The sequence below is a fragment of the Pseudophryne corroboree genome, chromosome 9 (assembly GCF_028390025.1).
Source record: "Pseudophryne corroboree isolate aPseCor3 chromosome 9, aPseCor3.hap2, whole genome shotgun sequence".
In the NCBI taxonomy this organism is placed as follows: Eukaryota; Metazoa; Chordata; class Amphibia; order Anura; family Myobatrachidae; genus Pseudophryne; species Pseudophryne corroboree.
Genome location: NC_086452.1, coordinates 24,612,671 through 24,639,517, shown reverse-complemented (window position 1 = coordinate 24,639,517; position 26,847 = coordinate 24,612,671). Strand labels below are relative to the sequence as shown.

At 46.4% G+C, this 26,847-nt stretch overlaps 1 protein-coding gene across 4 annotated transcripts in view; it reads left to right on the top strand.

The window, feature by feature from the left end:
* Nucleotides 1-26,847, top strand: part of TNNI3K (TNNI3 interacting kinase) — a 308,028-nt gene that overhangs the window by 255,856 nt on the left and 25,325 nt on the right. The gene's annotated exons all lie outside the window — the stretch shown is intronic.

Genomic DNA, 26,847 nt, shown 5'->3' with positions numbered 1-26,847 from the left:
ACCTGGACTATTGGAGTGCCTTGAGGACCGCATTTGAGAACCTCTGCATTAGAAATAATGAGATCTTATTTGCACACTCGCAGACGCGTTGTCTTTGCAGTTTACTCTCCAACACTTACAGTAATGTTTATAACCGCATTGTGGGAAATGCATAACATGTTCCAGAGCATCAACGTGCAAGTCAGACTATGCAGTAGTGTCTGTCTACATTCCCTTTCGAGGGGCTTTTATAACCCACTGTAGATAGTCATATCCAGGAGTGTGGAGCTGTTATATTGTAAAAGTGCAGTTAGTAGAAGACAAGAATGCATAGTGTAGTCTGGGTCTGGTAGACACCAGCACATGGGACCAGACTGAATGTGGACTTCAAACATTAGACCAGACTAGATGTGGTCATTAATGTTTTAGACCAGACTGGATGTGGAACTTAAGACTTTGGCCCAGACTGGATGTGGACCTCGAGACATAGAACCAAACTGGATGTGGTCCTCAAGACACTGGACCAGACTGGCTGTGGACCTCAAGACAATGGACCAGATTGGATGTGAACATCAAGACATAGGACCAAACTGCATGCAAACCTCAAAAGATTGAACTAGACTGCATGCGAGCCTCAGAAGATTTAACCAGACTGGATGTGGACCTCAAGACATTGGGGGTCATTCTGAGTTGATTGCCAGCTGCCGTTGGTCTCAGCGCAGCGATCAGGCTAAAAATCTGCATTTCTGTGCATGGGTATGCACCGCAATGCGCAGGCATGTCGTACGGGTACAATGACCATTGTGGGTTTGCACAGAGTGTAACGAACATTCCAGTCGCACGGCCGAACGCAGGAAGATTGACATGAAGTGGGCGTTTCTGGGTGTCAACTGACCATTTTCAGGGAGTGCTTAGAAAAATGCAGGCGTGGGTGGGCGGGTGTGTGACGTCAAAAGCCGTCTCTCCGTCATTAGAATCAATGCACACGAAGAGTAACTACAGGGCTGGTCTTGTTTTGCACAAAACGATTTTGCAGGCGCTCTGCTGCACAAGCGTTCGCACTTCTGCAAAGCGAAAATACACTCCCCGGTGGACGGGGACAATGCGTTTGCACGACTGCTAAAAACTGCTAGCGAGCGATCAACTTGGAATGACCCCCTTTGGCCCAGACTGGATGTGGACCTAAAGACAATGGAACAAACTCAATGTGAACATCAAGACATACAGTAGGACCAAACTGGATGTGGACCTCAGAAGTTTGTACAAGACTGGATGAGGACCTCAAGACATTGGACCGGACTGAATGTGGATATTGAAGTTTGGACCAAACTGGATGTGGTCTTCAGGAAATTGGACCAGATTGGATGTGACACAGATTTGATGTGGACCTCAAGGCATTGGACCAGATTTTATAGTGACTTCAATATATCAGCCTGGTAGACCAGCAGTTCCTAATTTTTATGTGTCACTGAATTATTACATGACAGGAGTCCAAAATTATATATTTTTTCTTCATGAAGCAATAATGGACAGATGATTATTGATGTATAAAATGTATGACACTTGGGCCTGGTTTCAATTTTGTCAATAAAGAACATTTAATGTTGATGCCTTCAAATATAATATATACACAAAGTAACATATATTATATAGTGCACATAAATACCGACAACCAGGTACATTTCCAGAGATTAAAATATCCCGGAAAAAATCTATAAACCCATCAAATTTATGGATAAATAGCTGCTATGGTTTGATGTGGCTGCTAGTCTACTAGTCTGTAGGTACTGTCCACACTGCTACCTTGCTGCATTGTATACAACCACTATCACTGCATTTAAAGGCATTATAATGTCACATCAAGGCTTGGTGCATTCTTTCAAAGACCTGAAGCACTATGGGACTGGGTCACCAGTCACTCTCAGGAATAAAGCAATGTACGGTGGGCAGAGCAGGACATTAGATGCTGGCCTCGCAGAGATTAATGATCATCCTTAAAACTATTGATGGTACCAGTCTGTGAGGAACACATCCAGTGGGGCATTTTGTCTGCTGATTTAGGTAGATGCAGGGAGATGTATCATGTTTTGGAGAGAGATACATTGTACACGTTGCCTAAAGCACCCATCAGCCTACAACTGTCATTTAGCTAGCAGTTTTTGACCTAACAGATGCTGATTGGCTTACTTTGGGCAACTTCTCCCCTTTATCTCTCTCCATGCTAACATCTCTCCTTTAGTCCTTTATCACCAGAGCCTATCCAGAGACTTAGAACTATCCTCACAGATAACCCTGTTTCAGGATACCATCGCTTGGGAGAGAACTGTCAAAGTCGAAAAATATTGCAGTACACACATCACGTACAAATTACATACAGATGGCCTCCGCGCGTGTACTTGTTCTGCCGTGCGTGCACATATCCGCAATTTGCGTACGGTAGCTCCCGCGGTCCTGCGCGTGGTGTGGGTATTTACGGCAGAGTTTGTGAACGCGTGGAGGGCCATCAGAACACATTACATATTTAATCCAAATATTGCACAGTGTACACATAGTCTCCTTGCACCACATCAGAAAATTATAGCTGTTTAAATGGTAACAGAACAAAGGGATTCACCTTTACAGGATAGGAGGGGACAGAACAAGGTTACAAGGTGATGTTTGGTATCCAGCTGTAGGGTATTTTAAGGGAAACATTCCGGTGTTGGTTTGAGGAAGATCGCATGTTCTTGTGGATAGTTATGTGCAGGAGCAGAATATAGATATAAACTGTATTTACTGTACATTATGTATGCAGCGGGAATCCAGAGGAGACCACCCACAAGAGTAGTGAAAATAGACATCGCCCACCTATTCAAACAGACCTATGACCTCTCCTGTACTGTAAATGACCATCCGTGTGTCCAATGGACAAAGAGATTACAGTATCCATTGTGTTATGTTTTGGATGAAGTGAATAAAGAGAGCCTGCAGCAGGCTTGGACACACAAGACTCACAACGCTATCTACCTGATTGCGGAGGACCGGGCCGGGTTGCGCAAGCGAATCTACTCACGTATGTACATTGACTGTAGCCATTTACTCTGTTGTATTGTAGTGCATAAATTGTATTGTTAAACCCCCTTTCAGAAATAATCCACTGTGGTGTCGGAACCCAGCGGGTAATCACAATTGGTGTCGTGTCCTCATTGCCCCGCTAAGGTTTAGAGTGTTATATCATTGCACTGCATTGCTGCATAAGGTTTAGAGTGTTATATCATTGCACTGCATTGCTGCATAAGGTTTAGAGTGTTATATCATTGCACTGCATTGCTGCATAAGGTTTAAAGTGTAATATCATTGCACTGCATTGCTGCATAAGGTTTAAACTGTAATAGCATCACACTGCATTGTTGCATAAGGTTTAAAGTCTATTCATTATTGTATTGATTATCTTTATAAGGTTTAAAAGCGTTATCAATTGGGTGTGTACGCGCTGCGGGTACTTTGTACCTTCAGCGCGGCGTTTGTACGGACTCATTACGTAAATAGCGTAAAAGGTACGTAGAGTGAATATTAAGTCTAGTGGCCGCAGCGGCTCCATGGTAAAGGTGTGTTTAAAGGTATAGCTTTATGTTTTAAGATAAAATCGACATTATCAGAACCAATCAGACTTACAGTAGCTCATTAATTAGCTTTAGAACACAGATCTTCCCAGGAATATCCAGCTAAGATGATCATGAGTCTCAGAAGCTGAGGGATCTCCTGTTTGATCTAATATCAGCTAAAGCAGAACCAAAATGGCCTGGCCTCATTACGTAGACATTGCTCGTTGTGTAAGCCCAGTGGTAGAACTTTCCAATGAAGTGGATAACAGTTAGGAGCTGATTGGCTGGAGAACCATTTATCAATCATATGCAACAAGTTTTACATTCACAACAAGTTTTATCACTTGTTGATAAATGGGCCCCTAATTGGTTCAAGCAACTACTCCATTTTATCTTTCTCCAAGGTTTGATATATCTCCCCCTAATTATGAATTGGGTCTAGTGGCTCAATTTATATCTGGGATATTAGTCTACCTGCTAGTGGTCTTCACATGAGCTCCGTTACTTATAATGGTTCCATTCTTTCATATTATATGACATGCACAACTGCCTTTGAAGTACAAGACTGTTGCAATTACACAATGCACTTTGTATCACGTTGTTGGCACATTTGTGTGTCTGCTGGATTTTTTTAACGGATGATCATATTTTCTAATTAAAAAAAAATTAATTTAATTTTCATTTTGCTACAGTAAACCGTAAAAAGATCAAACATCTGAGTTAAAGTGAGATAATACGGAGTGTGTAGATAAACCACGGGGTTATCTGGAGGTAACGTCCCCTGGGTCACTCAATTTCCTGCGAATGATCCCGTTAATAATTCCTACCTGCAGTGTTTTGGTATTCATATAATATCAATTATTCACATTGTACTTTCAGTTGCTTCTGTTTATTCTCTCCACATAATTAAAAATGAAATTCCCCAGACACTTTCTGTTTTAATCTTCGGGAAAAAAAATTCCTTTATAAGTGAACACGGCAGACTGACACTGAAATTATTACTCTACTAGTTTATCAACCTGCCGCGTGACAGCAGTGCAAGGATGGCGCCCCTTCCCGTATCAGTCTCTGGGTCAGTGTTTGTCTAGGAAAAGGGGGGGATTCAGTTTATTTTTGTTGTGTGGCTTCTGCTTTCTTGTCAATCTTTGTTTATCTTTACATACTGTATTCTGCATTTCTCTCCCTGCTCTGTAGTTTGTGTCTGTGACCTTGAGATCTACACGTATTTCAACTTTCTTTGATGTCGACAGTTATGATGTAAACAGTCAATGTGTCGATAGTCTCAGGATGTCTGTGAAATTTCGATATTGCGGACGGAAGGGTCAATGCCAGGCCTTTTTTTCAATCATGGGTATTGGGATTGAAAAAAGGTCAATCCCTGGATACCCAGGATTGGGTTGAAAATGAAAACCCGCCCACCCCAGCCCACACAAATAATCACCATCGTGGGTGGGTGCTGGGCTCATGGGCTGCAGGTGGCAAGGTGCGGTCTGGGTGGCGCGGCCTGCTGGCATCAGATTCACCATTATGGGTGGGAGGGCTCGTGGGCTGCGGGCTACGAGGTGCGATCTGGGCGGCTGGCCTTAGACTGCGCGGCGTGACCTCTGACATCATGTCACGCTGCGCAGTACATACTGCGGGGGGGGGGGGCAGAGGGAGCCAGGCAGCGTCTAAGCCTCCTGAGGACGCTCAACGCTGCCCAGCATTGAAAAAACAATGGGACAGGTAAATCCCGCAATCCCCATGATTGAAGCTTCCAATCCCGGGATTGAATCCCGGACATTTTTTGGCCTAAATCCCAGGTTCTCACCGATCCCAATCGTAGGTTGGCCTCCGGAGTTAGGATAGAAGGGGAAGTTAGGGATAGGCTGTGGCGGAGGCACTGGTAAGGGTTAAGGATTAGGGTTAGGGATGGCAGAGAAATTGTTTCGGACCACTGGAGGATCGGATGTCTGACATGAAAGTGATGGTCACTTGACCATCGGGGCTGAGAAGGCACCGCAGGAGCTGCTGTAGCCACTAGGAGAAAACACTGGCCACCTCGGGCGATATGTCACATTTTAACTTGTTGACATTCCATAATGAATTTCAACATGGTTGACATTATTACCATGGCGACATTCTCATGTCAACTTGATGAATGTTGTCATTATGACCGTCAACATATCATACCCAACCCATAATAGACAACACATAGTTGCAGGCACAGCTGGATAGGCCAGAAGGGGCGTTGGCCTGATGGGCCAGTCCGGCCACCTGAAGGCCCGGCTGTGCAGCTCCATCTATTGGCCCTCTGCTCGGCCGGTGTGCTGAGACTCACAACATGCCCCTGTGACACATGGCCACACCCTTTTCCCCCATTCTAATATACACAGAAAATGCCTACCTCGATTCTTGCCCCCAGTCTGTCCCCGGTTGCAGGAATCAGCTAAAGGTAGACCAGTCCATGTGAGTACAATGGCAAAGACCTCCTGAGCATTGAATAGCCCAATCAGTATATGGATTTTGATAACTGGAACAGATGTTATTGGTGGTGCACAGTCGTCCTGATTCTGATTGCACACTTCTGTGGACGCCGTTCCCTATGGACACCGCATTGTACCTATGTGCATCTGCAAGTGTGAGTCTATTCCGCCGACTGTTCTATCATACTCAGATACAATCATTGTTATTTGTGTCGGCACTTGCACCAATCCCATGCTACGTGTAAGAGATGCGTCAGATACAGGCTTCCGTTCCGGAGATCTTGGTGGGTTAACTTTTGGAATGGAGCACAGAAGGCATCAGGCTTTACCTTTAGGCGTGGAGAAGACTTCAAAATTTTGGCTTTGAGGCCTCCGAATTTCTGTTTAGAACCCTGTAGTAATTAACTAATTCAATCTATGATTGATAGAATTGAAGAGGTAGGTTTTAAGGGAGCACTTGAAAGATTGAAGCCAGGTCATGACGGGCATGAAGATCCAATGATGGGGATTAGATAAGTCCTGCAGGCAGGTGCATGAGGTTGTGGTAGGAGGTGCAGATAGGCAAAGTTATTTTTAAAAATGTTATAGGCGAGTAGGGAAGTATTCCTTGACACAATTAGAGATATAGGAGGGGGGAGAAGTTGTAGAGGAATTTATAGGTGAAGGTATAGATTTGTACTTGAGGGGGAATTGGGACCCACTGAAGGGACTCGGCAGAAGAGTCACGCCAGGAGAGGAAGATTAGATGTGACGCTGCATTTGGGAGAGACTACTTGGGCAAAAGACAGCGACAGGCAAGCCAGTGAGGAGGAAATTGCAGTAATCAAGGTGGGAGATGATAAGAGCATGGACTAGGGTCTTGGTGATATCCAGGGAGAGGAAAGGCAGAATCTTGGCAATGTTGAGCCAGTGGAAACTGCATGATTGCCCAAGGGAGTGCAGAGAGCAGATGAGGATGAAGTCAATGATGATGACCACTAGCGGGTATGAGGAACAGAGGAAAGGGTGATGGTGTCCACAGTGAGAGAGATATAGTAGGAGGGACGTGAGATTGGGTGGTAGCAGGATGACAACTATGGTTAAGTTGAGTAGATACACACAATAATGGGAGAAAGTGCTCCATTTTTCTGTGTTATCCCATATCAGGAAATAATTTATAATCATCTAGTCCTCACCAAGTCCTAAAACTTGACCCCCCTAATCTCACGGGACTCCTGTCTTCAGTGTTCTCCACAAGTAGCTGTTATCCTCCAATAGATGGTGACAGTAGGGCTATTTCATAAGGTGGTAAAATGTGTGACTACTACATCATACAATGCAGCACTGAGTGTGTATCGCCATTCTATATTTGGAATACTCTAACTGGTATCCCGCCTGTAGGATGAAAGTTGTCATGATTCACACATTTTCAGTCTGGATCTGGACGAGTCTTAAAAATATAGAGTCTCTGGTGCCTGGCGCATCACAGTACGTTGGGGCTGCTGTCTCCGTTATGCCCCGGAGCTCTAAATGTCTTTAATATTTTCTGCAGAACCTACATCCTTTAATTTCTAATTAATCCATTGGATTTTGCCTTCTTATTTCTTCCCAAACTTTTCCTCCACACTGAAACTGAAGCGAGCGCATCAGGCTTATAAATTACCTATAACCACTATTTATATTTAGGCAGCAGAATCCGCTGTGCTCCTGCTGGATAATTGGAACGGAGGGACAGTGGTACGGAATCTATAACAATGGAGGCATTGTCGATTTAATTGTATTATTATATGATGCATACTTTTGACAGTGCTTCTAAGAAGTTGGAGAACACACATTAGCATAGTAATAGCAGGCAAGAAGAGAACTTTAGATAGCCTGGAGCAGTTCTAGAGTGTCTTTCATCAATGTCTTTAAAGCCTTTTTATATTATAAATAACATCTGTAATTTATTGAAATGCTTGGTATTCTTATGGTGGAAGAAAAATATTTAATACGCGTAAATGTGAAGCATTGTGCTCTCATACAGAGCCCGGGCTGAGTGCTCGGGGTATCAGAATAAATGAGAAATGAGGGCATCGGATGGCGAGATTTTGTCTGCGTTGTGTACTCTTCTGTAGGGATTGAGATCACTTGGGGGTTATTTTCTAAGACACTAAGGGACAGATTTAACGAGAGATATTCTTATCACTTGTTACAATGAAAAATGGTGCTCCAGCCAATCAGCTCCTGTTATTTTTCAAACACATGAGCTGATTGGCTGGAGCAGCATTTAACATTCGTAAGGAGTGATAACAAGAATATCAATTGTTGTTAAATCTGCCCCTAAACATCTGGGGAAGCCGGTAGGAATCAGACATTTATTGCCACGCCACCTACAATTACCCAAAAATTAATTAAACCTCATTTATTCTCCCAGCTCCAAGGAACATTTCCAGTTACTAGGATGCTCTCTCTATTGTGCATTGACCACTACAATGTTCTCTGTATTGTATGCTGGTCACTAGAATACTTTCTGCATTGTACAGCAGTCACTAGAATACTCTTTGTATTGTATATCAGTCTTTTGGATGCTCTCTGTATTGTATATTGGTCACTAAGACGCTGTGTTTATTGTACAGTGTCCACTAGGATGCTCTCTGTATTGTGCAGCATTCACAAGGATTTCCGCTGTTGTGTGCCTTCCCCAGGATGCTCTTTGTATCTTACGGCTGCGCAATGATGCTATCTGTATTGTATAACCATTAATAGGATGCCATCTGTATTGTATAACAATGAATGCTATCTGTACTGTATAATGCTTACTAGATTGCTGTAAGTTTTGGGTCATATTGCTGCTGCCTACCTCTCACTTTAAGTTCTCCATTTTCTCCTGATTGTAGCTCTATCCTCATCATCATAACACAAGCAATCACAAGCAGCATGGTGGCACAGTGGGTTGCTGTGCCTGACAGTGATGCGGTCATGGTTTCAATTCAAACTGCTAATATAGCATACATCTGTTGACTTATATAATGTTGCCCCACACCCCAGATTGCTCTCCCGTCTCTGCTTCCTTCTGATTTGGTTCTGCTTTTTGTCCGACACCAGCTGCATACCTCCCAACTGATTAGAGTGGGACAGTCCTGATTTCAGGGCTATATCCCGCTTTCCCAATTTGGACAGATTTGCCCTGTGGTGGTAATGTTGGGTGGTATGTACCCGTTGGGCGGTATGTACCCGTTCACCGCTGCTCTGTAATGCACAGGTGTTTGCAGAGCAGTCGGTGTGGCCACTGATCATTGATGGTTATTGGCCATCAATAGTTTCCTCCCAAAGGTACTTTTACCATTGATGGGGGAGGACCAAAAAACATTGACGATTAATCCCATCTGCAATGGTGTTACAGGGTATCGCTTGGCACACTGACATAGTAACATTGACTCCCAGCAGTCCTGTGATTGGTTACAGGGCTCTTCTTCATGATGAAGCCTAGGTGGCTGGAGCACAGTGAGTCCGTAGCCAATGACAGCTCTGCACTGTAGATTGGCATCTCTCATTGAGTCGTCCATGGTGAGGGGGCTCATGGGGTGATAATGAGCCTCCCCAGGTGGCCGTGTCACACTGCCCCACACTAAGCCATTCAGTTGTTAATATGTCCTTATCCGGCTTCTTCTCTCCAGCTTATAAATGATTGCTGAGGGGGCTGATACAATGCTCTCTACTGCGTCTCAGCACTCAGAATATTACCCGGACACTGCTGCGCAGTATTCCCTTATCTGGGTCTGCACTTGTTCAACAGGTCTGAGTGATTACATGCAGACGCTGGAAATGAATGACCCTGTAATCTTGTGCAGTAGGAGGAACGCCGCAGCAGCACGCCAGGCTGTGTCAGAGCCTGAGAAGGGGAGATAACTCGCTTTGTGCTGTATACGTCAGTGCTTCCATAATAGACATCTGAGTGTTTATTGCTTAGTCAACAGGGATCATTAAACTTCATTTTATTTTACAGCGGGGAAACCAAGACCTAGCTTTACCGAGTATCTGCAGAATATTTACTGCCACCAGGCCCACCATCTGTAAAGGGCCCGAGGTCTACCCATAATGAGGCACAGTGAGGTAGCTGTCTCAGGCCTCATGCTTTAGCGGCAGCAAAATATGGGTTATAAAAGGGAATGGATTTCAGGTAACATTCACGTCCTATCATATAGTCATATATGTACATGTCCGCATTTATACACCTCATCATATATGTGCTACGTGAGTTACACCTCATGCAGTGGCGTCACTAGGGAGGTGCGGATCGCACCGGGTGACACCAACTGAGGGGGTGACACCAAGCGCCGTGAGAGACTCTGGGGGGCAGCTCAGCATCTCTGGGAGTGCTGGGTATGCCCAAGAATGATGAAAATGGGAGCGTGCCATTAGATCACACCCACTTTCCCATGAGACCACACCCCATTTTGGGGCATGGGCAAGCCTTGCACTAGGTGACATCAACCAAACATGTCCCACATCATTTACACCTCCTCATACATGTCCCACATCATTTACACCTCCACATACATGTCCCACATCATTTACACCTCTACATACATGTCCCACCTCATTTACACCTCTACATACATGATCCACATCATTTACACCTCCACATACATGTTCCACATCATTTACACCTCCACATATATGTCCCACATCATTTACACCTCCACATACATGTCCCACATCATTTACACCTCCACATACATGTCCCACATCATTTACACCTCCACATACATGTTCCACATAATTTACACCTCTACATACATGTCCCACCTCATTTACACCTCCACATACATGTTCTAGAGATGAGCGCCTGAAATTTTTCGGGTTTTGTGCTTTGGTTTTGGGTTCGGTTCCGCGGCCGTGTTTTGGGTTCGAACGCGTTTTGGCAAAACCTCACCGAATTTTTTTTGTCGGATTCGGGTGTGTTTTGGATTCGGGTGTTTTTTTCAAAAAACACTAAAAAACAGCTTAAATCATAGAATTTGGGGGTCATTTTGATCCCAAAGTATTATTAACCTCAAAAACCATAATTTACACTCATTTTCAGTCTATTCTGAATACCTCACACCTCACAATATTATTTTTAGTCCTAAAATTTGCACCGAGGTCGCTGTGTGAGTAAGATTAGCGACCCTAGTGGCCGACACAAACACCGGGCCCATCTAGGAGTGGCACTGCAGTGTCACGCAGGATGTCCCTTCCAAAAAACCCTCCCCAAACAGCACATGACGCAAAGAAAAAAAGAGGCGCAATGAGGTAGCTGTGTGAGTAAGATTAGCGACCCTAGTGGCCGACACAAACACCGGGCCCATCTAGGAGTGGCACTGCAGTGTCACGCAGGATGGCCCTTCCAAAAAACCCTCCCCAAACAGCACATGACGCAAAGAAAAAAAGAGGCGCAATGAGGTAGCTGTGTGAGTAAGATTAGCGACCCTAGTGGCCGACACAAACACCGGGCCCATCTAGGAGTGGCACTGCAGTGTCACGCAGGATGTCCCTTCCAAAAAACCCTCCCCAAACAGCACATGACGCAAAGAAAAAAAGAGGCGCAATGAGGTAGCTGTGTGAGTAAGATTAGCGACCCTAGTGGCCGACACAAACACCGGGCCCATCTAGGAGTGGCACTGCAGTGTCACGCAGGATGTCCCTTCCAAAAAACCCTCCCCAAACAGCACATGACGCAAAGAAAAAAAGAGGCGCAATGAGGTAGCTGACTGTGTGAGTAAGATTAGCGACCCTAGTGGCCGACACAAACACCAGGCCCATCTAGGAGTGGCACTGCAGTGTCACGCAGGATGTCCCTTCCAAAAAACCCTCCCCAATCAGCACATGATGCAAAGAAAAAGAAAAGAAAAAAGAGGTGCAAGATGGAATTGTCCTTGGGCCCTCCCACCCACCCTTATGTTGTATAAACAAAACAGGACATGCACACTTTAACCAACCCATCATTTCAGTGACAGGGTCTGCCACACGACTGTGACTGATATGACGGGTTGGTTTGGACCCCCCCCCCAAAAAAGAAGCAATTAATCTCTCCTTGCACAAACTGGCTCTACAGAGGCAAGATGTCCACCTCATCTTCACCCTCCGATATATCACCGTGTACATCCCCCTCCTCACAGATTATCAATTCGTCCCCACTGGAATCCACCATCTCAGCTCCCTGTGTACTTTGTGGAGGCAATTGCTGCTGGTCAATGTCTCCGCGGAGGAATTGATTATAATTCATTTTAATGAACATCATCTTCTCCACATTTTCTGGATGTAACCTCGTACGCCGATTGCTGACAAGGTGAGCGGCGGCACTAAACACTCTTTCGGAGTACACACTTGTGGGAGGGCAACTTAGGTAGAATAAAGCCAGTTTGTGCAAGGGCCTCCAAATTGCCTCTTTTTCCTGCCAGTATAAGTACGGACTGTGTGACGTGCCTACTTGGATGCGGTCACTCATATAATCCTCCACCATTCTATCAATGTTGAGAGAATCATATGCAGTGACAGTAGACGACATGTCCGTAATCGTTGTCAGGTCCTTCAGTCCGGACCAGATGTCAGCATCAGCAGTCGCTCCAGACTGCCCTGCATCACCGCCAGCAGGTGGGCTCGGAATTCTGAGCCTTTTCCTCGCAACCCCAGTTGCGGGAGAATGTGAAGGAGGAGATGTTGACAGGTCGCGTTCCGCTTGACTTGACAATTTTCTCACCAGCAGGTCTTTCAACCCCAGCAGACTTGTGTCTGCCGGAAAGAGAGATCCAAGGTAGGCTTTAAATCTAGGATCGAGCACGGTGGCCAAAATGTAGTGCTCTGATTTCAACAGATTGACCACCCGTGAATCCTTGTTAAGCGAATTAAGGGCTGCATCCACAAGTCCCACATGCCTAGCGGAATCGCTCCCTTTTAGCTCCTTCTTCAATGCCTCCAGCTTCTTCTGCAAAAGCCTGATGAGGGGAATGACCTGACTCAGGCTGGCAGTGTCTGAACTGACTTCACGTGTGGCAAGTTCAAAGGGCATCAGAACCTTGCACAACGTTGAAATCATTCTCCACTGCACTTGAGACAGGTGCATTCCACCTCCTATATCGTGCTCAATTGTATAGGCTTGAATGGCCTTTTGCTGCTCCTCCAACCTCTGAAGCATATAGAGGGTTGAATTCCACCTCGTTACCACTTCTTGCTTCAGATGATGGCAGGGCAGGTTCAGTAGTTTTTGGTGGTGCTCCAGTCTTCTGTACGTGGTGCCTGTACGCCGAAAGTGTCCCGCAATTCTTCTGGCCACCGACAGCATCTCTTGCACGCCCCTGTCGTTTTTTTAAAAATTCTGCACCACCAAATTCAAGGTATGTGCAAAACATGGGACGTGCTGGAATTTGCCCATATTTAATGCACACACAATATTGCTGGCGTTGTCCGATGCCACAAATCCACAGGAGAGTCCAATTGGGGTAAGCCATTCCGCGATGATCTTCCTCAGTTGCCGTAAGAGGTTTTCAGCTGTGTGCGTATTCTGGAAAGCGGTGATACAAAGCGTAGCCTGCCTAGGAAAGAGTTGGCGTTTGCGAGATGCTGCTACTGGTGCCGCCGCTGCTGTTCTTGCGGCGGGAGTCCATACATCTACCCAGTGGGCTGTCACAGTCATATAGTCCTGACCCTGCCCTGCTCCACTTGTCCACATGTCCGTGGTTAAGTGGACATTGGGTACAACTGCATTTTTTAGGACACTGGTGAGTCTTTTTCTGACGTCCGTGTACATTCTCGGTATCGCCTGCCTAGAGAAGTGGAACCTAGATGGTATTTGGTAATGGGGGCACACTGCCTCAATAAATTGTCTAGTTCCCTGTGAACTAACGGCGGATACCGGACGCACGTCTAACACCAACATAGTTGTCAAGGCCTCAGTTATCCGCTTTGCAGTAGGATGACTGCTGTGATATTTCATCTTCCTCGCAAAGGACTGTTGAACAGTCAATTGCTTACTGGAAGTAGTACAAGTGGGCTTACGACTTCCCCTCTGGGATGACCATCGACTCCCAGCGGCAACAACAGCAGCGCCAGCAGCAGTAGGCGTTACACGCAAGGATGCATCGGAGGAATCCCAGGCAGGAGAGGACTCGTCAGAATTGCCAGTGACATGGCCTGCAGGACTATTGGCATTCCTGGGGAAGGAGGAAATTGACACTGAGGGAGTTGGTGGGGTGGTTTGCGTGAGCTTGGTTACAAGAGGAAGGGATTTACTGGTCAGTGGACTGCTTCCGCTGTCACCCAAAGTTTTTGAACTTGTCACTGACTTATTATGAATGCGCTGCAGGTGACGTATAAGGGAGGATGTTCCGAGGTGGTTAACGTCCTTACCCCTACTTATTACAGCTTGACAAAGGGAACACACGGCTTGACACCTGTTGTCCGCATTTCTGGTGAAATACCTCCACACCGAAGAGCTGATTTTTTTGGTATTTTCACCTGGCATGTCAACGGCCATATTCCTCCCACGGACAACAGGTGTCTCCCCGGGTGCCTGACTTAAACAAACCACCTCACCATCAGAATCCTCCTGGTCAATTTCCTCCCCAGCGCCAGCAACACCCATATCCTCCTCATCCTGGTGTACTTCAACACTGACATCTTCAATCTGACTATCAGGAACTGGACTGCGGGTGCTCCTTCCAGCACTTGCAGGGGGCGTGCAAATGGTGGAAGGCGCATGCTCTTCACGTCCAGTGTTGGGAAGGTCAGGCATCGCAACCGACACAATTGGACTCTCCTTGTGGATTTGGGATTTCGAAGAATGCACAGTTCTTTGCTGTGCTGCTTTTGCCAGCTTGAGTCTTTTCATTTTTCTAGCGAGAGGCTGAGTGCTTCCATCCTCATGTGAAGCTGAACCACTAGCCATGAACATAGGCCAGGGCCTCAGCCGTTCCTTGCCACTCCGTGTGGTAAATGGCATATTGGCAAGTTTACGCTTCTCCTCCGACAATTTTATTTTAGGTTTTGGAGTCCTTTTTTTTCTGATATTTGGTGTTTTGGATTTGACATGCTCTGTACTATGACATTGGGCATCGGCCTTGGCAGACGACGTTGCTGGCATTTCATCGTCTCGGCCATGACTAGTGGCAGCAGCTTCAGCACGAGGTGGAAGTGGATCTTGATCTTTCCCTAATTTTGGAACCTCAACATTTTTGTTCTCCATATTTTAATAGGCACAACTAAAAGGCACCTCAGGTAAACAATGGAGATGGATACTAGTATACAATTATGGACTGCCTGCCGACTGCAGACACAGAGGTAGCCACAGCCGTGAACTACCGTACTGTACTGTGTCTGCAGCTAATATAGACTGGTTGATAAAGAGAAGATGTCTATGTAACTATGTATGTATAAAGAAGACTGAAAAAAATCCACGGTTAGGTGGTATACAATTATGGACGGACTGCCTGCCGAGTGCAGACACAGAGGTAGCCACAGCCGTGAACTACCGTACTGTACTGTGTCTGCAGCTAATATAGACTGGTTGATAAAGAGAAGATGTCTATGTAACTATGTATGTATAAAGAAGAATGAAAAAAAACCACGGTTAGGTGGTATACAATTATGGACGGACTGCCTGCCGAGTGCAGACACAGAGGTAGCCACAGCCGTGAACTACCGTACTGTACTGTGTCTGCAGCTAATATAGACTGGTTGATAAAGAGAAGATGTCTATGTAACTATGTATGTATAAAGAAGAATGAAAAAAATCCACGGTTAGGTGGTATTACAATTATGGACGGACTGCCTGCCGAGTGCAGAGACACAGAGGTAGCCACAGCCGTGAACTACCGTACTGTGTCTGCTGCGACTGGATGATAAATGATATAAAAAATATATATATATCACTACTGCAGCCGGACAGGTATATATTATATATTATATAATGACGGACCTGCTGGACACTGTCTGTCAGCAGAATGAGTTTTATTTTTATAGAATAAAAAAAAAAAAAACACAAGTGAAGTCACACGACGAGTGTTTAACTTTTTCAGGCAATCACAATATAAGTATACTACTAACTATACTGGTGGTCAGTGTGGTCAGGTCACTGGTCCGTCACACTGGCAGTGGCACTCCTGCAGCAAAAGTGTGCACTGTTTAATTTTAATATAATATGTACTCCTGGCTCCTGCTATAACCTATAACTGGCACTGCAGTAGTGCTCCCCAGTCTCCCCCACAATTATAAGCTGTGTGAGCTGAGCAGTCAGACAGATATATAATATATATAGATGATGCAGCACACTGGCCTGAGCCTGAGCAGTGCACACAGATATGGTATGTGACTGACTGAGTCACTGTGTGTATCGCTTTTTTCAGGCAGAGAACGGATATATTAAATAAACTGCACTGTGTGTCTGGTGGTCACTCACTATATAATATATTATGTACTCCTGGCTCCTGCTATAACCTATAACTGGCACTGCAGTAGTGCTCCCCAGTCTCCCCCACAATTATAAGCTGTGTGAGCTGAGCAGTCAGACAGATATATATAATATTATATATAGATAATAGATGATGCAGCACACTGGCCTGAGCCTGAGCAGTGCACACAGATATGGTATGTGACTGACTGAGTCACTGTGTGTATCGCTTTTTTCAGGCAGAGAACGGATATATTAAATAAACTGCACTGTGTGTCTGGTGGTCACTCACTATATAATATATTATGTACTCCTGGCTCCTGCTATAACCTATAACTGGCACTGCAGTAGTGCTCCCCAGTCTCCCCCACAATTATAAGCTGTGTGAGCTGAGCAGTCAGACAGATATATATAATATTATATATAGATAATAGATGATGCAGCACACTGGCCTGAGCCTGAGCAGTGCACACAGATATGGTATGTGACTGACTGAGTCACTGTGTGTATCGCTTTTTTCAGGCAGAGAACGGATATATTAAATAAACTGCACTGTGTGTCTGGTGGTCACTCACTATATAATATATTATGTACTCCTGGCTCCTGCTATAACCTATAACTGGCACTGCAGTAGTGCTCCCCAGTCTCCCCCACAATTATAAGCTGTGTGAGCTGAGCAGTCAGACAGATATATATAATATTATATATAGATAATAGATGATGCAGCACACTGGCCTGAGCCTGAGCAGTGCACACAGATATGGTATGTGACTGACTGAGTCACTGTGTGTATCGCTTTTTTCAGGCAGAGAACGGATATATTAAATAAACTGCACTGTGTGTCTGGTGGTCACTCACTATATAATATATTATGTACTCCTGGCTCCTGCTATAACCTATAACTGGCACTGCAGTAGTGCTCCCCAGTCTCCCCCACAATTATAAGCTGTGTGAGCTGAGCAGTCAGACAGATATATATAATATTATATATAGATAATAGATGATGCAGCACACTGGCCTGAGCCTGAGCAGTGCACACAGATATGGTATGTGACTGAGTCACTGTGTGCTGTGTATCGCTTTTTTCAGGCAGAGAACGGATTATAAAGTAAACTGCACTGTCCTCACTAGTAAACTCTCTCCACTCAGTCTCTACACTTCTACAGTAACAGTACTCCTCCTAGTCAGCTCCAGTAAATCTCTCTCAGTCTCTTATAATCTAAATGGAGAGGACGCCAGCCACGTCCTCTCCCTATCAATCTCAATGCACGTGTGAAAATGGCGGCAACGCGCGGCTCCTTATATAGAATCCGAGTCTCGCGATAGAATCCGAGCCTCGCGAGAATCCGACAGCGTCATGATGACGTTCGGGCGCGCTCGGGTTAACCGAGCAAGGCGGGAAGATCCGAGTCGCTCGGACCCGTGAAAAAAAACATGAAGTTCTGGCGGGTTCGGATTCAGAGAAACCGAACCCGCTCATCTCTGACATGTTCCACATAATTTACACCTCTACATACATTTCCCACCTCATGTACACCTCTACATACATGTCCCACCTCATTTACACCTCTACATACATGTCCCACCTCATTTACACATCCACATACATGTTCCACATAATTTACACCTCTACATACATGTCCCACATCATTTACACCTCCACATACATGTCCCACATAATTTACACCTCCAATACATGTTCAACATAATTTATACCTCTACATACATGTCCCACATAATTTACACCTCTACATACATGTCCCACATCATTTACACCTCCACATACATGTCCCACATAATTTACACCTCCAATACATGTTCAACATAATTTATACCTCTACATACATGTCCCACATAATTTACACCTCTACATACATGTCCCACATCATTTACACCTCCACATACATGTCCCACATAATTTACACCTCCAATACATGTTCAACATAATTTATACCTCTACATACATGTCCCACATAATTTACACCTCTACATACATGTCCCACATCATTTACACCTCTACATACAAGTCCCATCTCATTTACACCTCCAATACATGTTCAACATAATTTATACCTCTACATACATGTCCCACATCATTTACACCTCCACATACATGTTCCACATAAGTTACACCTCGTCCTCTACATACATGTTCCACATCATTTACACCTCTACATACATGATCCACATCATTTACACCTCTACATATATGATCCACATCATTTACACCTCCACATAATTTACACCTCGTCCTCTACATACATGTCCCACCTCATTTACACCTCCACATACATGTTCCACATAATTTACACCTCTACATACATGTCCCACATCATTTACACCTCTACATACATGTCCCACATCATTTACACCTCCACATACATGTCCCACATCATTTACACCTCCACATACATGTTCCACATAATTTACACCTCTACATACATGTTCCACATAATTTACACCTCCACATACATGTTCCACATAATTTACACCTCTACATACATGTCCCACATCATTTACACCTCTACATACATGTTCCACATCATTTACACCTCTACATACATGATCCACATCATTTACACCTCTACATATATGATCCACATCATTTACACCTCCACATAATTTACACCTCGTTCTCTACATACATGTCCCACCTCATTTACACCTCCACATACATGTTCCACATAATTTACACCTCTACATACATGTCCCACATCATTTACACCTCTACATACATGTCCCACATCATTTACACCTCCACATACATGTCCCACATCATTTACACCTCCACATACATGTTCCACATAATTTACACCTCTACATACATGTTCCACATAATTTACACCTCCACATACATGTTCCACATAATTTACACCTCTACATACATGTCCCACATCATTTACACCTCTACATACATGTTCCACATAATTTACACCTCTACATACATGTCCCACATCATTTACACCCCCACATACATGTCCCACATCATTTACACCTCCACATACATGTTCCACATAATTTACACCTCTACATACATGTTCCACATAATTTACACCTCTACATGGGTGGTCTTCTGTTTGCCGGCGGTCGGGCTCCCGGCGCTCAGTATACCGGCGCCGGGAGCCCGACAGCCGGAATACCGACAATTATTTTCCCTCGTGGGGGTCCACGACCCCCATAGAGGGAGAATAAAATAGTGTGGCGCGCGTAGCGCGCCACCGTGCCCGTAGCGTGGCGAGCGCAGCGAGCCCGCAAGGGGCTCATTTGCGCTCGCCAAGCTGTCGGTAAGCCGGCGGTCGGGCTCCCGGCGCCGGGATGCTGGTCGCCGGGAGCCCGACCGCCGGCCAGCCGTAGTGAACCCCTCTACATACATGTTCAACATCATTTAAACGTCTAAATACATGTTCCACATCATTTACACCTCCACATACATCTTCCACATCATTTAATCCTCTACATACTTGTCCCACACCATTTACACTTCTACTGTACATACTGTGACAAAAACACTGAAATACTGTTTGAAGACAGGTATATTTGCCCAAGGTTTCTAATTTATGGATTTTAAAACCCCCAAGAATACAGTATGTTGTGTTTGTTCTGCTGACAGCTTTTTGGCTTTTGGTAAAAGCGGTTAAGGGGTCCTGGGGTTTGGATGGAGAGAGAGGGCGGGCTCCAACCATTAAGGCCCAGTATGGGTCTCACAGAAGGCTAATTAATGATTTCACCTGCATGAGGGTGTTAAAGGGCTGCTAGCCTGATCATTAGGTCTCTCACACTGCTTGGGGAAAAGGAGACTGCAGAGTCTCTATGAGAAACCTGCCACTGGGCACAAGTGAGCTAGACTTGGTGACATGTCACTTACGGCTTTGTAGTGTTAGTCAGGAGTGACGTATGTTAGTTAGCGCCAGACGGCAAGGTGTTAATTTTGAAGTTATTTTATTTTTCTATTTAATAAAACTAGTTGAGGCCAGTTGCACCAGAAACATTGGTCTTGTGTGGTCTCTCGGCTGCTGTGCACAGTGGCGGATCTTGCCACGGGCAAGCAGGACTTTTGCCCGGGGCGCCGCCTTCCGGAGGGCGCCGGCGCCATCCGGAGGGCGCCGCACCATGGCAAGATACGCCACTGTGCAGTGTGCCCCCCAGCAGTGCCCCCCACCCACCCCCGCTGTGAAAAGGAAACCAAATGCTACGCGTCTAGTTTCCCTTCGTGGCGCTGGTCCCCCCCGCTGTGAAGGGAATCAGACGCTAAGCGTCTAGTTTCCCTTCATGGAGAGGACCTTTGCTGTGCGGTGCGCGATGACGTCATCGCGCACCGCACAGCATTGTGGCACAGACGCTAGGGGTCATAATTGACCTCTAGTGCCTATGCTGTGCTATGGGAGAGACGTCATGACTGACGTCTCTCCCATAGATCTGAGGAGAAGAGCGGCGCCGGCGAAGGTCTGCAGGTCTGGAATCAGGAGCGGGGTATAGTAAGTATACTTTTTTCTTTATTTCCTTTCAGCGGCGCTACAAATGGGGGCGTGACTGACCACGCCCCCATATTAAGCCACACCCCTAACTTTTGCCCGAGGCGCCACAAGGGCAAGAACCGGCCCTGGCTGTGCACTACAGTGTACCCCAGCAGATGGTACGTGTTCTCCTATCCCTGTTACAATACACGTTCCACATCATTTACTGTATATCTCATCATACATGTCCCACATAATTACACCCATTTTTCTGCTTTTAAAACAGACTAAAATTTCTTAATTTGACATATTTTGTTATTAAACACCTGTAAATACATTACTATTCATCAGGAGGGGTGTCCCAGGGGTACTGCTTTTTGCCTTAATATAAGGATTTTTCTTCTTTTCCCCTTGTCTGGGGCTGCAAGCTAAAACCGGTAACTTCTCTAATTGAAATCTGCATAAACTTAATGCTGGTTTCTAATTAGATTATCAATAATCACATACTCAATGCAATCTGTGCGTGATATTAGCACCCAGAATCTCATTGCAGTATGCGATTATTCCACCGCCATGTATGACAGAGCACCCGCAGGGGTGGTGTCTCTGAGTGGTAGTGGGTAGCGCAGCGGCCATTGCTTGGGAGCGCTCTGGAGGACCCCTCTGCGGGATAATTATGCAAAGTGTAGCCCATAGGCTGCAGCCGGCTAAGGCCATCTTTAGATGGCGTTAGCTGCCAAGTTTTGGATTGACCATATTCCAGATCTTGGTTAATCTGGCAGCATCGCACTATGGGGGCTGTGGGTGTTTTCAGGAAATTTGCCGCAATTATATAATGATTAATGGGTTCCTAAGTGAGGTTAGGGACACAAGTTTAACCACCAAACTTCACAGCTAATTGAATCCGCCCTTGGACAGCAGTGCCCCGGATCAGCTGGTGAGGTTTCCTGCAATGAAGTTTCAGGGTTTAAAAAGTTTGATGCCTGATGGTGAAATATCACTTATTATATAGTGTAATATTATATAGCGTAATGGTAAACCCATCGTTATCTCTATTCACAGAGATTATAGCTTCATATCCACTAAATATTAATGTGTCAATTCAGTCAGATGAGCATGACGCTACTTTGTATAATTTTATTACAACATCAAAGGCTTTCCCAGCTGCCAGCTGTGTTCTGTCGGATCCTGGCACAGGCGCCGCGTGTAACCAGATTGTGCTGCAGATTATTATAATGTATCCATGTGATAGAGCAGGATATATATATGTATATGCCCAGAAGAGGAATGGAGGCGTCGCTAATGCAGACTCTTCAATAAATCAGCATTTGCCGGCTGATTATTGAAATAAATGTTTGTCATTACGGATCCAAAAGGCCAGTTCTTTTATAACTCGCCAATAAGAGGTTTCCTGATATTAAGCAACGCGTAGCCTGGCTCCTGATGCCTGAATATCATGGACACACATATACATAGAGGACATTAGGGTAAATGGAACTTTCACTTACTAAACCAACATTTATATATTAGTTTGAAAATAGAAACTATAGTCGCATTCGGTACGTCAGCCCTTGTCGCAGTATAATCACCATCCAAGTAACCGCTCAGTACAAGGGCCCTCATTCCGAGTTGTTCGCTCGCTAGCTGCTTTTAGCAGCATTGCACACGCTAGGCTTCCGCCCTCTGGGAGTGTATCGTAGCTTAGCAGAATAGCGAACAAAAGATTAGCAGAATTGCGAATAAAAAATTCTTAGCAGTTTCTGAGTAGCTCGAGACTTATTCCTACACTGCGATCAGCTCAGCCCGTTTCGTTCCTGGTTTGACGTCACAAACACGCTCTGCGTTCAGCCAGCCACTCCCCCGTTTCTCCAGACACTCCCGCGTTTTATCCTGGCACGCCTGCGTTTTTCCGCACACTCCCAGAAAACGGTCAGTTTCCGCCCAGAAACACCCACTTCCTGTCAATCACACTCCGATCACTTCAACAATGAAAAATCTTTGTTCGGCCGTGAGTAAATCTACTAAGTTTTGTGCAAAAATACTTAGTGCATGAGCATTTTTGCCTCAATCGCTCCATTGCGAAAATCGGCAACGAGCGAACAACTCGGAATGACCCCAATATGCCTGCGGACAGCAGGAGAAAACTGGAGATCTTGGAAGTATCCCAAAGCAATACACAAACTCTACACTGGGGGGCACCATGGTGGGACAGTAACCTAAGGCCTCTACTCTGAAAGGCTTCTTTCTCAACCCCTACACCGACTATGGTAGATATCTGTATATGATGTTAAAAATTGTCTGTTAGTAAATGTCTGGTGTACACCCCGAAACACAACATCGATGAAAATCGATTTTCAGTAAATTGACCCCTACGAGACACATATGGGTTGAGTTAAGTGTAAGGTTCCGTCAGTAGTTTGCGCGATGTTCAGATGCGCACATTGCAGGTAATTGCAAGAGCAAAACCGCACTCACTGCTCTATAGGATGAGGACGAAAACAAGTACGGTTTTATTCCTGGATAATGTGGTTATATGAGCTATTCAAATTTCCACCATGTTTTATATATATATATATATACACTAGGTGATTCAACGCGCCCTACGGGCGCTCTTCACACCGTCGTAAGGGGCTACGCCCCCTTAACCCTTGTGGCGTGCAGTATTTTTATTATATGGAGTATTACATCCAATCATAATTGTGTGAGTCGTTAAATATTGCACGGGCAAAGGGCGTGCAATGGTTAAGGGGTGGAAGCCCCTTGCAACGGCGTGAACAGCGCACACAGGGCCTAGTGAATCACCTAGTAGGTGCTTTGGTTGGGGAAGTAGGGGGTGCGGAGAAGAGGCGGATGGGATCTTGGGGTGCCACGGGAGGGGTGGTTGCGGTGGTGCCGCAGATGGCGGAGGGTGCGTGGGTGCTGCGGGTGGTGGTCCGGAGCCGCTGAGGGTGGGGGAGGAGCAGTTGCGGGTTTGCCCCGGGTGGGGGAGGGGCGGATGCGGTGGTGTGGTGGGAGGTACGGGTGCGGGGTCGCTGCGGGTGGGGGAGGGGGTCCGGAGCTATCGCGGGTGCTGGAGGGGGTGTGTGTGGGTGCCGCGGATGGGGCCCGGAGGTACTGTGAGTGGGGGAGGGGCGGGTAATGCTTATCCTGCTTCTCCTCCTGTCAGCAGCTAAGCTGCTGTCCTCCCTTTGGCAGTGGCTCTCCTGGAGACTCGCACAGCAGCCAGTCACTATTGTTCGCGCCCAGGGGCGGATCCAGGAAAAAATGACAGGGGGGGCACCTTATGCACGCCTTCGGCGTGCGGTCCCATGAAGGTGCGCGTGGCCTCACAACAAGGGCATGACCTAGCAACAAGGGTCATGGCCTCAAAGGGAATGTCATATTCATAAGACGGGAAGAGGGTGACACTTTGGAGAGGCAGAGGGTAACAGGAGAGAGTGGGTGGTGGGTTTATAGTGACACAGGGGAGAAGAAGAGGGTTAGGCAGTGGGTAAAGGAGACATAGTGGGAGACGGAGAGGCAGTGGGTGACAGAGAGAGGGTGACAATGAGAGGCAGTGTGGGTAACACAGAGGAAAGGGTGACGAAGAAAAAGTGGGTGATGCCAGGGGGAGGTGGCAGTGGGTAACAAGGAGAGGGGGACAGGGAGAGGCAGTGGGTACCTAAGGTCTCTGTAGGAGTAGGAGGGAGTAGTGAGACATTTGTAGTGAAGTTTACAGAGACATGAAGGGAAAGTATCACTGGGGAAACAGACAGAAGAAAACATGGAAGCTTAACACAATAACTGAGAGGAGAGGGAACGAGAAAGCGAGAGAGGGGGGGGGGAGAGAGGCGGGGGGAGAGAGAGAGAGAGGGGGGAGAGAGAGAGGGGGGGGGGGGGCAGGGGCTACTGAACCCAGCAAACAGCCTGATATATCCTACCTAAAAATCAATAAAGCACAAGTGCATATATATATATATATATATATACACACACACACACACACACACGAACAGTATGTGTGTATATACAGTATAAACAGTGTGTGTGTGTGTGTGTGTGTGTGTGTGTGTGTGTGTGTGTGTATATATATATATATATATATATATACATATACACATACATATATACATATATGAATCTATTTATGTGGCTGCACCAGAGAAGATAGTCAGTGCTGCCCACTTCCCTGTCCTGAAGCCCTCTCACTGACCTTGTGCCTATGAGGGCTGCTGCTGCCCCACCAAGTACGGGTGCTGCCGAGTCGCCTGCCTGATTCATGTGCGGCCCGCCAAGCACCAGCGGCTGCCGGTCAGTCGCATGTCGCTTGTGGCTGGACCGTGGAGGAGGGGAGAAGAGAGAAGGGGAAAGCCTCCCCTCTCCTCAGGGACTTCCGGCTTTACTACAGCCGGCTGCCTGCAGCGTACTGTAATGAGTCACTCTGACTCATTACTGCTGCCGCTGCCACTGGGCCCTTCATCGCGGCGTGCGCCAGTGAACTGCGCCGCCGCTTCTTTATTTTCAAGGGACTGCTTTTTTTTTTTTTTGAAGTGCCAGACATGACAGGGGGGGCACGGGCCCGCGTGCCCACCCCCTGGATCCGCCACTGTTCGCGCCGGTGTCCCAACGCGCCGCATTACAGGGAAGAAGATGTACGCAATAAACTACAGCTCCCAGCAGCCCTAAGGGACAGAATGCTTCGGCGCTAAAGGCTGCTGGGAGCTGTAGTTTATTTAGTGCGTCTACTTCCCTGTAATGCGGTGCGTTTGGACACCGGCGCTAACAATAGTGACTGGCTGGCAGAACTGTGTGACTGGCTGAATCAATGTAAAAGGTAAGAGTGCTGTGCAGTGTCAGTTTTACACAGGGCCGGCGCTAGCCGCTCAGCAAAGGGATGCAGTGCAGGGAGGCACCAGGAAGGAGAGGCGTTCTCCCTGCTCTGCATCCCTGTGCTGAGCTGCTGCTGCTATCCCTGCTGCTGCCGGCTGCTGTCGCACATGCAGCGGCGCTGGAAGCACAAAACCTTTTCTCCCCCTCGGGGTCGGCGGTACAAAGCCTCCTCTCCCCCCTCCCCTCCCCTGTGTGACATTCAGTGGCCAGGAGGTTGCCAAAGTGGGCGGAGCTAGATGGGAGTAAGGGGTGGAGCTACACAGGACTATGCTGCAGCAGGAGGATGAGCTGCTACAGCTTCGGTCAGCCAGACTTCCTTCGGTAGGTGTCTGGAAAGAGAGTGTGTGTGTGTGTGTGTGTGTGTGTGTGTGTATACTGTACATATGTGTGACTGTGTATGTGTGTAATGTATGTACAGTATGTATGTGTGTGTATTTGTATATATATGTGTCTGTTGTGTGTGTGTGTGTGTATGTGTGACTGCTGCGTAATGTGTGTAAGCGTCACTGGTACAGGAGGCGTTACGTGTGTAAGCGGCACTGGTACAGAGGGCGTTATGTGTGTAAGAGGTACTGGTAGAGGTGGCATTACGTGTGTAAGCGTCACTGGTACAGGGGGCATTACGTGTGTAAGCGTCAGTGCTACAGGGGGCATTACGTGTGTAAGCGTCACTGCTACAGGGGGTGTTACTTGTGTAAGCGTCACTGGTACAGGGGGGGTGACATGTGTAAGCGTGTCTAAGCGGCACTGGTACAGAGGGCGTTATGTGTGTAAGCGTCAGTGCTACAGGGGGCATTACGTGTGTAAGCGTCACTGCTACAAGGGGTGTTACTTGTGTAAGCGTCACTGGTACAGGGGGGGTGACATGTGTAAGCGTGTCTAAGCGGCACTGGTACAGAGGGCGTTACGTGTGTAAGCGTCAGTGCTACAAGGGGCATTACGTGTGTAAGCGTCACTGCTACAGGGGGTGTTACTTGTGTAAGCGTCACTGGTACAGGGGTGTGTGACATGTGTAAGCGTCACAGGTTCAGGGGGCATTACATGTGTAAGCGTCTCTGGTACAGGTGGCATTACATGTGTAAGCGTCTCTGGTACAGGTGGCATTACAT